Source organism: Crassostrea angulata, chromosome 8 (assembly GCF_025612915.1).
Source record: "Crassostrea angulata isolate pt1a10 chromosome 8, ASM2561291v2, whole genome shotgun sequence".
Classification (NCBI taxonomy): Eukaryota; Metazoa; Mollusca; class Bivalvia; order Ostreida; family Ostreidae; genus Magallana; species Magallana angulata.
The window spans coordinates 40,263,141-40,279,537 of record NC_069118.1 but is presented as its reverse complement, the minus strand read 5'-3'; positions in this window follow the sequence as shown (position 1 = coordinate 40,279,537).

Below are 16,397 nucleotides of genomic sequence, written 5' to 3'. Positions count from 1 at the left end.
GCATTTCGGTGGTTTAAGTTGCCGATTGAAATGACGTTACCCTTGCAGATGAGAACAATTATATGAAATTAGCGGCAATGTCGAAAATAAAATTAACAACAGATTTTAAGAAAGTGCAATGTGTCTAACGAATCTGGCTGTTTTCTAAATGATCATTACATTTCATCATATTTAGTGCTTTTCTTTTTATTAACTTACTGCAAAAATATTGTCACTTAAGCATGTGCAGAGAAAAACCAATTTTATGTTTTGACATCTCGGCACGTGCAGGTAATTTCAATCGCTATAGTCTTATCTTATCTTTGCTGTTGATTTAAAGACATTTCAGTTACAAAATGTGAAACATTATATAAATAGTGCCTGTTTGGGAGGGTAACAGTTGAAATTGACACCCCGAGGAAACCATTGTCAACCAACGCGATAACTGTGTTATCAAACAGGCATTATTTATATAATTATACTTAATGTCTTAATGTTAGAGATTTTTTACTGCTTTTATATAAAAATGACGTGAATTCCACGGCGAACCGTACGCGCATAATTTACGCGCATGTAACATTTCGTTTTGTTATACTTTCATGTTAAATACTGAAATCTGATTGGTTTAGACGCAGTTCATTATCCGTTCTATTACCCTCAGCGTTAGCAACGCACTTAACAACGGGTAACATTTGAAATTGTTACATGCGCGAAAATAATGCGCGTACGGTTCGCCTTTGAATTCACGTTATTCCTATGTAAAAGCAGTTAAGTTTTCTTTAAAATTAAGACATTCAGTATAACAAAATAAATAGTGCCTGTTTGGGAGGATAACAGTTGAAATTGACACCCCTCAAAAACCATTGTCAACCTCTGCTTCGCGTCGTTTGACAATGGTTTTCTCGGGGTGTCAATTTCAAATGTTACCCTCCCAAACAGGCACTATTTATATAGTGTTATCCGTTGCTAAGTGTGTTGCTAACGCTGAGGGTAATAGAACGGATTATCAACTGGGTCTAAACCAATCAGATTTCAGTATTTAACATGAAAGTATAATAATATAATTATATAATTTTATTTCGTGAATTTTCAAGTCATTCTATTTATCAATGTAAACACCTACTTCAAAGGTTTTATGAGTGTTTGTGATGTTTATAAGTTTGAACACAAAAACTATTTTAAAATGAAAAAAATTAATCGAAAGAAAAAAACGGCGAGCTATTTTATTTTTCATATACACAGAGATGTAAAGCAATCTTAGCAAATGACTGTATAGCGTAATTAGGTTGAAATACGATATTCTGACGTTGAATTGGGTTCATATAAATATGTTGAAACTTCTCACAAGCTATGCAACGTAAATGCTGATTAAAAAAACAATCATGCTTTGATACGTTTGTTTTCTTCATTTCTCTTTTTCCTTTTTTTCTTTCTCTCACAATTTCTGTCTTTCGTTCTATTTCTATGTCTTTTTCTTTTCATATATGTCTCTTTGTGTCTTTTTCTCTCACTTTGTTTCTCTCTCTCATTCTCTCTCTCTCTCTCTATCTCTCTCTCTCATTCTCTCGTTTACTATGAAATGCAATTTACCGGTAAATATTGTTTTCGACTGTCCAAATTTTGGAGGTCAGCGTTTCTCTTTTTGTGATAAGAACTGCCCTAAAACTCAACAACAGGTGTTGACTAGATTCAACAACTACAAACCGATTTACAATGGACTTGGCTATGAAAAGTTGGAACGCAAAGGTTTAAAAACATCTCATATACATGATTGAATTAACGTGTTAAATTTTTAAATAGCTATAAGAATCCGGAATTAAATTCAGTCAAAACAATGACTGTTTACTGAAATCGACATTATACCAATTTCATAAAGTGTCAAAACAGACCAATCTTCACTCACCAAGACTATGGAAAATATGAAACACAAGGGAACTGTTATCTTTGACAACGTTTCGTTGAACGAGGTAAAAGCTTACGACAGAACAACTGCAATATGTTCAGCACCGTCTGATGGAATCTACTCTTTTACCTGGGCAACATGAACAAAAGGAGGCAAACGTTTTATAACTGAAATTGTACATAATGGTCATCGAACGGCATTATATCATAATGATGGAAAAGGTCTCGAAACATTTTCAATATCATATTCTCATGCAACCATCAAAATGAAGAAAGATTATTAAGTGTGGATACAAATAAATGGAAACCATATGTAAACGATTTATGTTGAAAATCATAGCAATTTCTCTGGAGTGAAACTCTAGCACTGGTATATTTCTAAAGTTCAATAAAATATTGATTAACTGGTTGAAAAAAAATAAAACTTGTTTTCAAAACCTTTAGATCATTTAAACTTAAGGTGTTTTTATACGACGGGTGTATTAAATATTAGCAGTACTGTGACATTTTTCAAACAAAACAAAACAAGAGTTTCCGAGTCAAAAGGAAGCACACATTCTCTTCAATTAAACAAAAACAAAGATACATTAGTCTTGTGTTATTTCGATAAAATTTCGATTCGTTTAGATAAGATTAACTTATCAATAATTGATGGATAGGTGATAATTTGATTTGACATCAAGTTAATATATTCTTTCCTTGCAAACAAAATACATGGAAGAACTATGCCTTTTAGTACCCTTTAATACTGAATTTTTTGAATGTTTATTAAATTACTAATTGTATTGATGTAAGAAGCAGTCATTGATTGGATTCAGATTTTGGATTTGTTACTTAAAGATAACTACGAAAGCCGAGAATGATCATTCGAGATTCGAGATTCGAAATACGAGATTCGAAATACGAGATTCGAGATTCGAAATTCGAGATTCAATATCTAAATTAACCAATCAAATCATGGATCTGAAACCTGTATCCTAGCAACATCAAACTGTTCTAAATAAAGATCATTCGTACATGCTCTTTCCTACAAATAAATGTCTTAATAGCTCTTATATAGTGGTTATAAAATGGTTAAATTAACATTGATGAATTAACCCCACACAGTATAAACAATCAAATTAGAAATAACACTGTTGGCTTTGCGAATCTAAGTGGTTTTGTTTGCCCTGTATGTATTTCCCCCCGAACAATTTTAACCCGAAGTGTATTCGCCCCAACTGTGTAAAAATCGGCTCGCGAAGAAAGATCTGTTTAATCTAAATATTTTAGCTATGAAACGAAACTCCAAAAAATAATCGACATGTCAAAATATAGGTTATGATAAAGTTTTATACCATAGAAGATATAATGATTTACAACCTCAAAGACAAAAATTCAGATAAGAATAGTGTATTGTAGGGTATGGCAATGCCATTGTCGATATGAGAGAGAGAGAGAGAGAGAGAGAGAGAGAGAGAGAGAGAGAGAGAGAGAGAGAGACAGACAGACAGACAGACAGATAGACACGTACGACTTTTTAAAAAAATTCTAATCGGGTATGTCCTTTAGAAAAATCTTGAACCACACACATTTTAGCAAATAAAACGACAACTGTTTCATTTTTTATTGGGAGGGAGGTGGCGCCGGTAAAGGACATGTATTGCGTGTGGCAGTTGTGCTATACTCTCATTTGTTATAATAGGTAATACTACATATTGATATAAAATGAAAGTTTCCAATTACACTGTACATAGCTTCTATCACGCATTTTGACCCGTGCGATAGTTTAAAACAATTTTCAAAGCATTTAATGTAATTCAACCGATCATTTTTGAAATTCAATTTTCTGGATCCCCGCCTGATACGTCCGCCTTCTTGTATATTAGAATTACATGTACGTTGACCATCTGTACACATTAACTTAATCGGCTATGTTATGGGACGATAACATTTTTTATCAATGTTTTTGCAGGATATGTAACAAATAACATCCTATTTGTGGGTTTCTGCACTGATTATTTGAGATAATTTGCTGCCATCTTTTATGCATTCCACACACCACTCACAGTTTCTTTATTTGGTGTTCTGTGTGTATGGCGACAAATTGGTAAATTTGCACCACTCACCCCTTGTAGCTTCATCCTGATTACATTTTATCTGGCTAAGTGTAATGTAGTAGTATATTAAATACACACATCTTTGTTTGCAGTGCTTATTTACATCTTTAGAGATTTACTTACAAAAAAAGTAAACATTTGTATGACTTATATGTAATTATTGTCAATTTTGGTGCCGGGGGGGGGGGGGAGGGAAACAACAGAGAAACTTAACTTTGCTGTGAAACATATGCTTTTATTCTTTCTTGTTGATAAATCAATGAATGAGTTATAACAAAATATATGTACAACAATTAATTTTGAAATATTCATGCAGAATCAAATAAAGGGTTTTACTGTTCTCTGCACAAGAAATCGGCAATGTGAACAAATTGGCACCCTATCATCCCTACTTTTAATTGTAGAGAGTAGGTATCCTTCTATATTGAAAACAATTCCAAAAGTAAGACTCATAATAAGTTGTTTACTGAGGAAAAGGAAAAAAATGTATTTATTAATAATTCCGTATTATGAGATAATATCTCAACGATTTGTTTATAATCATAGTACTAGTGTATCACTGTATGCATACATATATAGTGGTTATAAAATGGTTAAATTAACATTGATGAATTAACCCCACACAGTATAAACAATCAAATTAGAAATAACACTGTTGGCTTTGCGAATCTAAGTGGTTTTGTTTGCCCTGTATGTATTTCCCCCCGAACAATTTAAACCCGAAGTGTATTCGCCCCAACTGTGTAAAAATCGGCTCGCGAAGAAAGATCTGTTTAATCTAAATGTTTTAGCTATGAAACGAAACTCCAAAAAATAATCGACATGTCAAAATATAGGTTATGATAAAGTTTTATACCATAGAAGATATAATGATTTACAACCTCAAAGACAAAAATCCAGATAAGAATAGTGTATTGTAGGGTATGGCAATGCCATTGTCGATATGAGAGAGAGAGAGAGAGAGAGAGAGAGAGAGAGAGAGAGAGAGAGAGAGAGACAGACAGACAGATAGACACGTACGACTTTTTAAAAAAATTCTAATCGGGTATGTCCTTTAGAAAAATCTTGAACCACACACATTTTAGCAAATAAAACGACAACTGTTTCATTTTTTATTGGGAGGGAGGTGGCGCCGGTAAAGGACATGTATTGCGTGTGGCAGTTGGGCTATACTCTCATTTGTTATAATAGGTAATACTACATATTGATATAAAATGAAAGTTTCCAATTACACTGTACATAGCTTCTATCACGCATTTTGACCCGTGCGATAGTTTAAAACAATTTTCAAAGCATTTAATGTAATTCAACCGATCATTTTTGAAATTCAATTTTCTGGATCCCCGCCTGATACGTCCGCCTTCTTGTATATTAGAATTACATGTACGTTGACCATCTGTACACATTAACTTAATCGGCTATGTTATGGGACGATAACATTTTTTATCAATGTTTTTGCAGGATATGTAACAAATAACATCCTATTTGTGGGTTTTTGCACTGATTATTTGAGATAATTTGCTGCCATCTTTTATGCATTCCACACACCACTCACAGTTTCTTTATTTGGTGTTCTGTGTGTATGGCGACAAATTGGTAAATTTGCACCACTCACCCCTTGTAGCTTCATCCTGATTACATTTTATCTGGCTAAGTGTAATGTAGTAGTATATTAAATACACACATCTTTGTTTGCAGTGCTTATTTACATCTTTAGAGATTTACTTACAAAAAAAGTAAACATTTGTATGACTTATATGTAATTATTGTCAATTTTGGTGCCGGGGGGGGGGGGGGGGGAAACAACAGAGAAACTTAACTTTGCTGTGAAACATATGCTTTTATTCTTTCTTGTTGATAAATCAATGAATGAGTTATAACAAAATATATGTACAACAATTAATTTTGAAATATTCATGCAGAATCAAATAAAGGGTTTTACTGTTCTCTGCACAAGAAATCGGCAATGTGAACAAATTGGCACCCTATCATCCCTACTTTTAATTGTAGAGAGTAGGTATCCTTCTATATTGAAAACAATTCCAAAAGTAAGACTCATAATAAGTTGTTTACTGAGGAAAAGGAAAAAAAATGTATTTATTAATAATTCCGTATTATGTGATAATATCTCAATGATTTGTTTATAATCATAGTACTAGTGTATCACTGTATGCATACATAAAAATGATAAGTAATGCTTATATTTATTAGTGAAACAGGACAGATTATTTATATTTAGATTATTTAGATACATGTGCTAATCTTCATGCGGGAATCTAGAAAGGAGGGGGTCAGAGGATCTGGACCCCCTCCTCGGGAAAATTGGAGCTTAATAAATTTACATAGTAAAATTTTTTTTAAATTGGCCTAGGACCCCGTACAGAAATAATTAGCTACGCTTATGAAGTTCTCTACCATAACCGCATTTTTACACAAAAGGGGTGAATAAACCCAGGTTTTAAACTATTACTGGTGGTGAAATACCTTAGGGTTCAAACGCATCAGGTGGAAATGCAACAGGGCAAACAAAATCACTTAGATCCGCGAAGCACACTGCATTATTACTAGTCTACTTAGATATTCTGTGTAAAAGTAAATACAAATAATTATTTAGTTAGGTAGGGAGAAGTAAACATAGCATTTATTTGTATATAAGAGCATGTACGTATGATTCTATTTAGAACAGTTTGATGTCGCTAGGATACATATTTTCAGATCCTTGATTTGATTGGTTAATTTAGATATTGAATCTCGAATTTCATATCTCGAATCTCGTATTTCGAATCTCGAATCTCGAATGATCCTTCTCGGCTTTCGTAGATAACCGCTATATGACATAAAAATTGACTGCTTCAAAAGAAACGTGTGTTTTATAAAGAAGAAATACTATGACAAATATATTCATGTAAATAGATTAAACAATTTGATAAAGAGAAAAAAAAATGTGATAATTTTGGAATTCACCATTTCCAAGTTCCAAGTTTGGGATTAATGGTTAAAAATACATTTAAATATGCCGAAGGTTTCATCTGTAAAACAACATTCTACCCCAATTAGTGAAAATATTTTGATTGAATGAATAACAGACTCGTCGTGGAAGTACTTAAAATCCCAATTAATTGTAATGCATTTGTAGATTCTTGGGAAAATGATTACATCCAAAAATTGCATCTACTGGCAATTAAAGAAATCAAAGAGACTGTGTTTCTTCCTTGCATGCAAACATCAAAATCAAGAAAGGCGAAAAGTGTTGATCAGACCCTCTGAAACCTGGGAAAGGTGCTTTGTGGGGTTTTTTTCTGGATCTAAATTGTATATTTCTTAAGATATACATGTTAATATCAATGAACATTTTAATTTAAATTAAACATTTTGATTTAGAAATACATTCTTCACAGTTTTATTTGCTTAAACTTACAAATTAGTTCTTTGGTATTTAATGCAGTTATAAAATATTACTTTTCTCAGAAGCATTTGAGTATAAACGTGGTTGGGTCATGTTATTCTTAAAACAGAGATCGTTTCGTTCAACATCGTATGATATATAACTTATAGTTTACCCTCTCTTTCCTCTCTCTCTCTCTCTCTCTCTCTCTCTCTCTCTCTTTCAAAAATACGCTAAATATATTCATTTCCTATTAGTTATAGAAGAAACAGTTTACTATTATCCTTAAAAAAATACGACAGCCTATACAGGGTTGACTCCTTATCAAAGTAATTGTTTTATTACAAAATCATTTATCAATTATTCACCCAAGTACGAAGTAAAACGATGTACAATATAATCGTTATTTTTATATTTTTAAAATATTTGTTTTACTTAATAAACACAGAACTTCTGAACAACGTATTCAGAAAAAACAGATTTAATATTTTGATAAACATGCGTATATATTTGCAGATTTGTTTTTCAATTCAGGTGTACTTCATTTTTTGAAGTGCGTACAAGAACCATTGATACATTTCATAACAACGCATTTGACAGATCTGAAGTTTGAGTTTAAACTCAGCTTAAACATTTAACTCGTTCATGTATTCTTTGTTTGCAATCGAATTATACCTGTAAACAAATCCACTCCAACAAGGGCGCCTGTAAAACGCGAAACGAAATCGAAACGAAACGAAACAAAACCGAACGAAACAAAACGAAACCAATCGAAACGAAATGAAACGGAATTTAAACAAAACTAATATCAATGCCTTAAAACTTATCAGTGACATCACATAGCAAAGTATATACGCAAGTTTGGGAGAGAGAGAAAGAAAGAAAGAGAAAGAGATACGATGATGATGATGATGATGATGATGATGATGATGATGATGATGATGATACTGAAGGAGACATTCTAACAGCAATTTGATTTTAAATATTGTAAAAATGAAACGATCGGATACAATGTGATTTAGAGCATACTGGTTGGTTATCAGTTTATAACATATAATAAGAATCCTTTTAATATGTATACTAGCATGAATTCGGATGTCGTAATTAGAGAAAATTAACTTGCATTATAAAGAGGTTTTTTACCTGTGTATAACCTTAAATCAAACATAATCCCCTCTTTCTCTTCCTTTTACACGCACGCACATTGTATTTGATTAATTTTTACAATATTTCATATCAATATAAATAAAATCGTGTGGTTGGAATGTCTCCGTTAATACTGCAAACGTACCATATTTAGGGTGTACGATATTTGGCGGAATATAATTATTCAACAAGTAGCATGGATTTGATTTAGCACATTTCTAAATTTACCTTTCTATATACTTATATATTTTACATTTGGTAATGTACTTGATTTTGCGGACGCCGTTTTCCACCACAAACGCAAAATAGAATACACAGCCAAAGGACTAAAGACAGTTTTTTAATACGTTTACATTATAATAATCCCCTCTCTCTCTCTCTCTCTCTCTCTCTCTCTCTCTCTCTCTCTCTCTCTCTCTCTCTCTCTCTTTCTCTCTCTCCAAACTTGGGTGCGTGCAAAAAGATATGGATATCTATACTACTACTAGACTTTAACCCATGCGTGCACGGGTTGACATTGCATATGATATCGTACATTTACAAAATAGATACATCGACACATCTTTACTATTGTTGACATTTACATAACCAAGCTTTTTTTTTTTTTTTTTTAATACCATTTATTGATTCCTTATAAACAAGTACATAATAACATATCAGAAAATAGCATATGGTGAAAACAGAGTTACAATATATATCAGGTTTTTATAAACTAAAAATGTACACTGTATATGTATATGAGATAATCAGAAAAAAAGAGAAAAAAAATCAATATATGTTGAAAAAACGTATACGATATATATCAAGTTTTTATGGGAAAAAAAATGTTACATGTACACCGTACGTACATTTAAACATATATGTGTTAATCAAAAAAAAGTGAGAGAAAAAAAATCCTTGCATTGATAATTTACATGTGATTTTTTTTATATTTTGGCCCACACATAACAAAGGGTTTCCCTACCATCAGTCAAAGTCTGTGTCCATGTTAGAAACCCTTGTATACAACAGAGGGACTGTCTCCCTCGGAGGGTGGGCGTATATAAATATATATATACATACATAATAGATATAAGCATAAGTACATATTCATAGCATAAATGAATATTCATAGTAAAAATGCAAAATTTTGAAAAAGTTTCTTTTCTTTCATTTGATGTAAAAAAGATAGAACAGAACAATAAGATAAAGTATTCTCTTTAATATAAATTCTTAACAATTGGCTTGTTTCTTCTAAGTTTTCGACTCTACAGAACATTTTATATTTGTAAATTCTGAATGCAATAAATGAGAGGAAGATATTATAAAGCTTTGTTGTTTCGTTATCATCAACAAAAAAGCCAACAATGACATTTTTCCAAACAATATTAAAATTTAAGCATTGGCTTGCCATATGCCAAACATGTTTTACATTTACACAATCAAAAATTAGATGCTGTGCATTTTCTATCTCGGTTCTACATATTTTGCATTTGTTATTTACCCCTTTATTCCACTTACTGATTAACAGATTATTCCTTAGTAAATTGTTTAGAAGTTTATAATTAAATTCCGCAATACTTTTATCTTTGACATTTTTAATTTTGTTGAAATATATTGATTTCCAAATTTCCTTATCTTGGATCTGGAAATCCCTACCAAGCTTTCCTTGTGAAATTGGACTTTGAAATATGAGCTTTACAAGCTTCGAATAAAAAAATTTAGTTTTGTATTCTTCGTCATTCTGTTGCATTTTGATATAGGGGATTTTAGAAAAATCATACATGAATTCAAATTTCTTAAACACTTTTTGTATTATTTTATACTCGCAGATCCAATTGCTTTTTTTGTTTAACCTATCAAATATATCTCTTGTACTTTTTAATTTACCATTTTCTTCAAAGATATCTTTAACATACAGTATTCCGCTTTTAATCCATTCATCAAAACATATCGTTTTACCTTTAAAAGTAAATGAAGTATTCGACCAAATTGGTTGTAATAAAAACGATTCGGTATTTATTGATCTGTCATTATTTTGCTTAAAATCTTTACATAGATTAAAACAGGTAAAAACTTGCTTATAAAATTCTGGAAAGTTTTTTAGTATACCATAATTTTCAGTCGATATTTCTGTTGTGCTCATTAAATAGTTTATATTGATATTCAGCGCTTTACAGAGACTATCTATATATTTTTTTACAACATGATTAGTTGTAATTAGGCGGGCAATCCACGTTGCCTTTATAGCCTTTAATTTAGAGTCTATGTCGGTAATGCCTATACCGCCATCCATAATATCACCTATCATCGTATTTCGTTTGATTCTGTCTGTTTTATTCCATATGAAATTGTATATTACTCTATTTATATCATTCACATAATTTCTTCCGGGAAGTTCTAAAATACTAGAAACATATATAAGTTTAGGTAAGGCAAGAGAATTAACTACAGTAACTTTACCGAATAATGTTAATTTTCTCTTTTTCCATGATTCAAACAAAATTTCAATATCGTGGTAAATCTTCATCCAGTTTTTATTATAACACTCGATTTTGTCGTGTCCTACAAAAATACCTAAGCATTTTACAGCTTGTTTAGCTACTTTAATACCTTCTAGATTTTCGAACTGGTCTTTTAAATTTCCTAACAATATGCATTCAGTTTTTGATAGGTTTATCTTTGATCCAGCTAATTTGCAAAATTTATCTATGGTGTCAATAGCATGTTTCATGGATTCTATATCTCCTAAAGTAACCGTCATATCGTCCGCGTGCTGTACATTTTTTATTTCATCTTGTAAATGTTTCGAGGTAAATCCATGTATTAAATTATTTTCTTTAATTTTACTTGATAAAATTTCCGCAACAAATAAATATAATATAGCAGAAATCGGACACCCTTGTCTTATACCTCTATTCATTGCGCATGTTTTTGAAATCCATCCATTATTTTTTAAACGGAAAACGGGGTTTTTATAAAGGATTTTTATCCATTTTATAAAATCTGGTCCAAAATTAAATTTTTTCAAAGTTTTAAAAAGAAAATTCCATTCAACTGAGTCGAAAGCTTTTTCAAAGTCTAGGAATAGCAATATACCGTTTTGATTATTATTTTCACAATATTCGAAAATATCAAGAATAAGCCTTGCGTTGCTTCCAATATATCTTCCTTTTATATATGCTGTTTGTTCATTTCCTATATAGTTATCAATAACCTTTTGCAGACGGCGAGCAAATATAAAGGCAATTATTTTGTAATCAGTATTAGTGAGACTAATTGGTCTATAGTTTGTAAGCTGTGACCGTTCTCCTTTTTTGTGAATTAAAGATAATACAGCAAGTCGTTGTGAAAATGTCATTTCGTCTAAACTGAATATTTCTTTAAGCATATTATGAAAGAGTATTGATATTTTATCCCAGAAACATTGATAGAATTCAACTGGTAATCCGTCTAACCCTGGTGATTTATTATGTTTCATGTTCATTACAGAATCTCTACACTCTTCTAAGTTTGGAAATTGATCACATGTATTTTTTACATTTTCAGATAAACACATGATATTACTATTTTGTAAGTAGTTTTCAATATCAGAACTACTTATATTTTTACTGCAATAGAGTTCTTCATAAAAGCTACACATTTCACCTAATATGTCATCATCAGTAGAAAGAGTTTCATTATTTTTATTTTTTAGTTCATAAATAGTATTCTGTGTTTGGTGCTTTTTTTCCAAGCCTAAAAAGAATTTTGTGTTTTTCTCCCCTTCATTTATCCATTTTGCGCGAGACCTAATTTGAGCGCCTTTTGCTTTTCTATCGTATAGATCGCTTAGTTGTCTTTCAAGAGTTCGCTTTTTATTCATATTAATTTCTAAATAAGGTAACGATTCTATCTCGATTATTTCCTTTTCTATGTTTTTAATCTGATCTTTGTAACTCTTTTGACTTTTTATTGAATAATGAATAGAAAATCGTTTAACCTCCTGTTTCAGCTGTTCCCATTTTTGCATACAAGTAACGCTTAATTTACTAATATTTTGAATAATGTCATATATTTTTTCCTTATAATCAGATTTTTCAAGTAGAGATGTATTAAGTTTCCAATAACCCGTTCCTCTTTCATTTTCGTGTAATTTAACGTTAAATCGTATAGCCTTATGATCTGACATTCTCGTTCCGTTAGAATGTGTTCCGGGGATTTTACGAGCTGAGATAGTTTTAGCTTTTAAATATAAATATTTGCTTAGAAAAATGAAATCAATTCTACTTTTTGGTGTGTCAGTAGCATCGCACCATGTAAAACCGTCTGTATCATTCAGCTTATCCTTCCATATATCAACAACATGTAATTGAGCTAAAATTTCTTTAAGTAACTTGGAACTCCTATCTGTAGAGTTATTTAATTTACAATTAAAATCACCGCATACTGCAATATTTATTGCATTATTTGAGTAATTATTAATAAAAGATCTCATTCTTTTAAAAAACTGTACTCTGTATGTTTCATTATTAGGTGCATATATGTTAACTAAAGTTAAATCTATATCACCAATTTTAACATTAATTAGTAATTTACGTCCATCATTAGATCTATGTATGGCTAGGATTTCTATTTCTAAACCTTTCCGAATTAAAATGGATACTCCTCTGCTAAGGGGGGAATCTGAGTAACAGTGTATAGATTTCCCAGGCCATATAGAATTATAAAGAAATTCATTACGTTCGACATAGTGCGTTTCTTGTATAAAAGCTATATCAACTTTTGAGTCGCTAAGCCAATTATAAAATTTAAGTCGTTTTTCTTTTGTATTTAGACCTCTAACGTTAGCAGAGACAAAATTAAACTGATCCATGGTTTCTCATAAAAATTATGAAAATAGATATGCTAATATAGATATACTACAAAAAAAAAATACCGTAATTAATTCTCACATTCAAGAGGAAATTGAAGCTCATATCACTATCCGTCTCTAAAGTAATGGTCCTGTTTATAAGGAATGAAGTTATCCATCACCATCGCGTTTCTTGGAATCGCGCACTTGGCTTTTAGGAGAGGATTTCCTGCTACCGGAACAACTGCGTTTCCTTGGGTTCTTCAGCTCTTTAAGCATTTGCGAGATATTTGACTGGGATTTAGTTTTTTCTTTTGGCGCAGTTCTCGGAGCGGAGTGAGAGCGACCTGTGGCGCGGCGCATACGCGAAGCAATTTCGGAAATGATATGACCAAGTTTGTTTGATCCAGGCCATGCACTAGAATGTGTGTGAATGGTAGCCATTCTGTCTAGGCCAGAAGCCTATCAGTATAAATGTAGTTTCGACAAAAACGTCAGATTTTTTGTACTTTTTTAGGGCATCAGCGAAAGCTGGAACTTGGTCCGCTTTTGCCTCGATGATTTCAGTCATTAGGGCCACCTGATTGTCTGTAAAGCTGGTGGAAGAAGTGATAAATTTCCCAATTTTTTTGGCATCAAGGGCTGATTTAGCTGATTGTATCGCCGTTGCCCTCGGGATATCCCCACTGCGCATAGCCTTAACGTATTGGAAGGCGTGTTCCGCAGACCTATGGCTGACGCCGAAGACGTTGATGTTGCATGGATAAAAGTTGGACAAACAGTTGTCCTGACCAGCAAATGCAATGACATTAGTTTCATCTTGAGAAAAGAACTCGCACTCCTTATCACCAGGCATGTGACCTTCAGATTTGCACACCTTGCATCTTTTTGGGTTAGGGCAGTCTTTAGAGAAATGATGCTCCTCCCAGCAATTTGTGCAGCGTGGGGTGCGCTTTGCAGACGGTTGACCATAATGGTAAATAAAGCATCGAAGACCAGCACATGTGGCTGTGCGAGGTAGAAACGTGCCCTCTGCAAGAGATTTGGCATAGATAAAACGATTTCCGTTTAGAATACCTGTCATTTTCCTGGTAATTGGATGCCGAATTTTTTCATATTTAAGCTCACTTGTAAAGGACACATTGAAGTCATTTAGCATTTTAATCACTTCATTATCATCAACAGATAGGGGTACACCCTTGACAGTTATTTTGAGTACATTTTCAGAAGGACTCGAGATCCCAGCAAAATAGGGATTGGTGTCACACACTCTTATATTTGTGTTTCTAAGGTCTATCCCCTGTGCTAGCAGCTGTGACCTGCTTTCTGTTGAGTCTACGTATATTCTCCAAAGATCTCTATCTTTTTGGACACATTTTACATCATTTATGATGTTGCTAACAGCAATTGACAAATCATAATCAGAAATGCGGTTCTGACCACATTGGATTTCTTTATCCTTCAGGTAAACTGGTTTTAACAGTTCCATTGTGAAATGATCAAGTAAATGATCAAGTACCGTAAGACCGTTAAGAGGGCGTCAAGCGTATCGAGACTCCTAACAGGTATCCGGAATGAGTGAACAGTGTTCGTCAAGATAAATTTGTCACAATAATAGAAAAACTCAGTAAACTACTTTTGTAAATCACACAATAATCACAAGTCTATGTATAAATCTATGTACAAGCACAATACACACCGATATCCAAAGAAAATTTTGGCAAGAGGCATAAATTCCCTTGGAAATTGTCGAAAAACACGGAGCTAAACACAAACACTTTCGTATCGCCCTGTGTCACGTGACCTGCGCCTGTAAAACGCGAAACGAAATCGAAACGAAACGAAACAAAACTGAACGAAACAAAACGAAACCAATCGAAACGAAATGAAACGGAATTTAAACAAAACTAATATCAATGCCTTAAAACTTATCAGTGACATCACATAGCAAAGTATATACGCAAGTTTGGGAGAGAGAGAAAGAAAGAAAGAGAAAGAGATACGATGATGATGATGATGATGATGATGATGATGATGATGATGATACTGAAGGAGACATTCTAACAGCAATTTGATTTTAAATATTGTAAAAATGAAACGATCGGATACAATGTGATTTAGAGCATACTGGTTGGTTATCAGTTTATAACATATAATAAGAATCCTTTTAATATGTATACTAGCATGAATTCGGATGTCGTAATTAGAGAAAATTAACTTGCATTATAAAGAGGTTTTTTACCTGTGTATAACTTTAAATCAAACATAATCCCCTCTTTCTCTTCCTTTTACACGCACGCACATTGTATTTGATTAATTTTTACAATATTTCATATCAATATAAATAAAATCGTGTGGTTGGAATGTCTCCGTTAATACTGCAAACGTACCATATTTAGGGTGTACGATATTTGGCGGAATATAATTATTCAACAAGTAAGCATGGATTTGATTTAGCACATTTCTAAATTTACCTTTCTATATACTTATATATTTTACATTTGGTAATGTACTTGATTTTGCGGACGCCGTTTTCCACCACAAACGCAAAATAGAATACACAGCCAAAGGACTAAAGACAGTTTTTTAATACGTTTACATTATAATAATCCCCTCTCTCTCTCTCTCTCTTTCTCTCTCTCCAAACTTGAGTGCGTGCAAAAAGATATGGATATCTATACTACTACTAGACTTTGACCCGTGCGTGCATGGGTTGACATTGCATATGATATCGTACATTTACAAAATGGATACATCGACACATCTTTACTATTGTTGACATTTACATAACCAAGCTTTAAGCCTACAATAATGCTATTATCTTCAATACACTCTGCTTAGTTAAAATAATCTGTGTCTCGGGACAGGCCTTCACCACTGTTATAATGCCTCCCATATGCATTTACCCGTAATGTAGCAAAACATTACAGAATCGCTCCGAAACGATTATGGAGAAAATTAATGAAGCTGCATTGAAAATAACAGTCAAATTATTCATAACAAACCATGTTGAGGGTGTAGATACCTTTCATCGAAAAATTTAATTCTATTATTGAAGAATTCAAAACTTGTT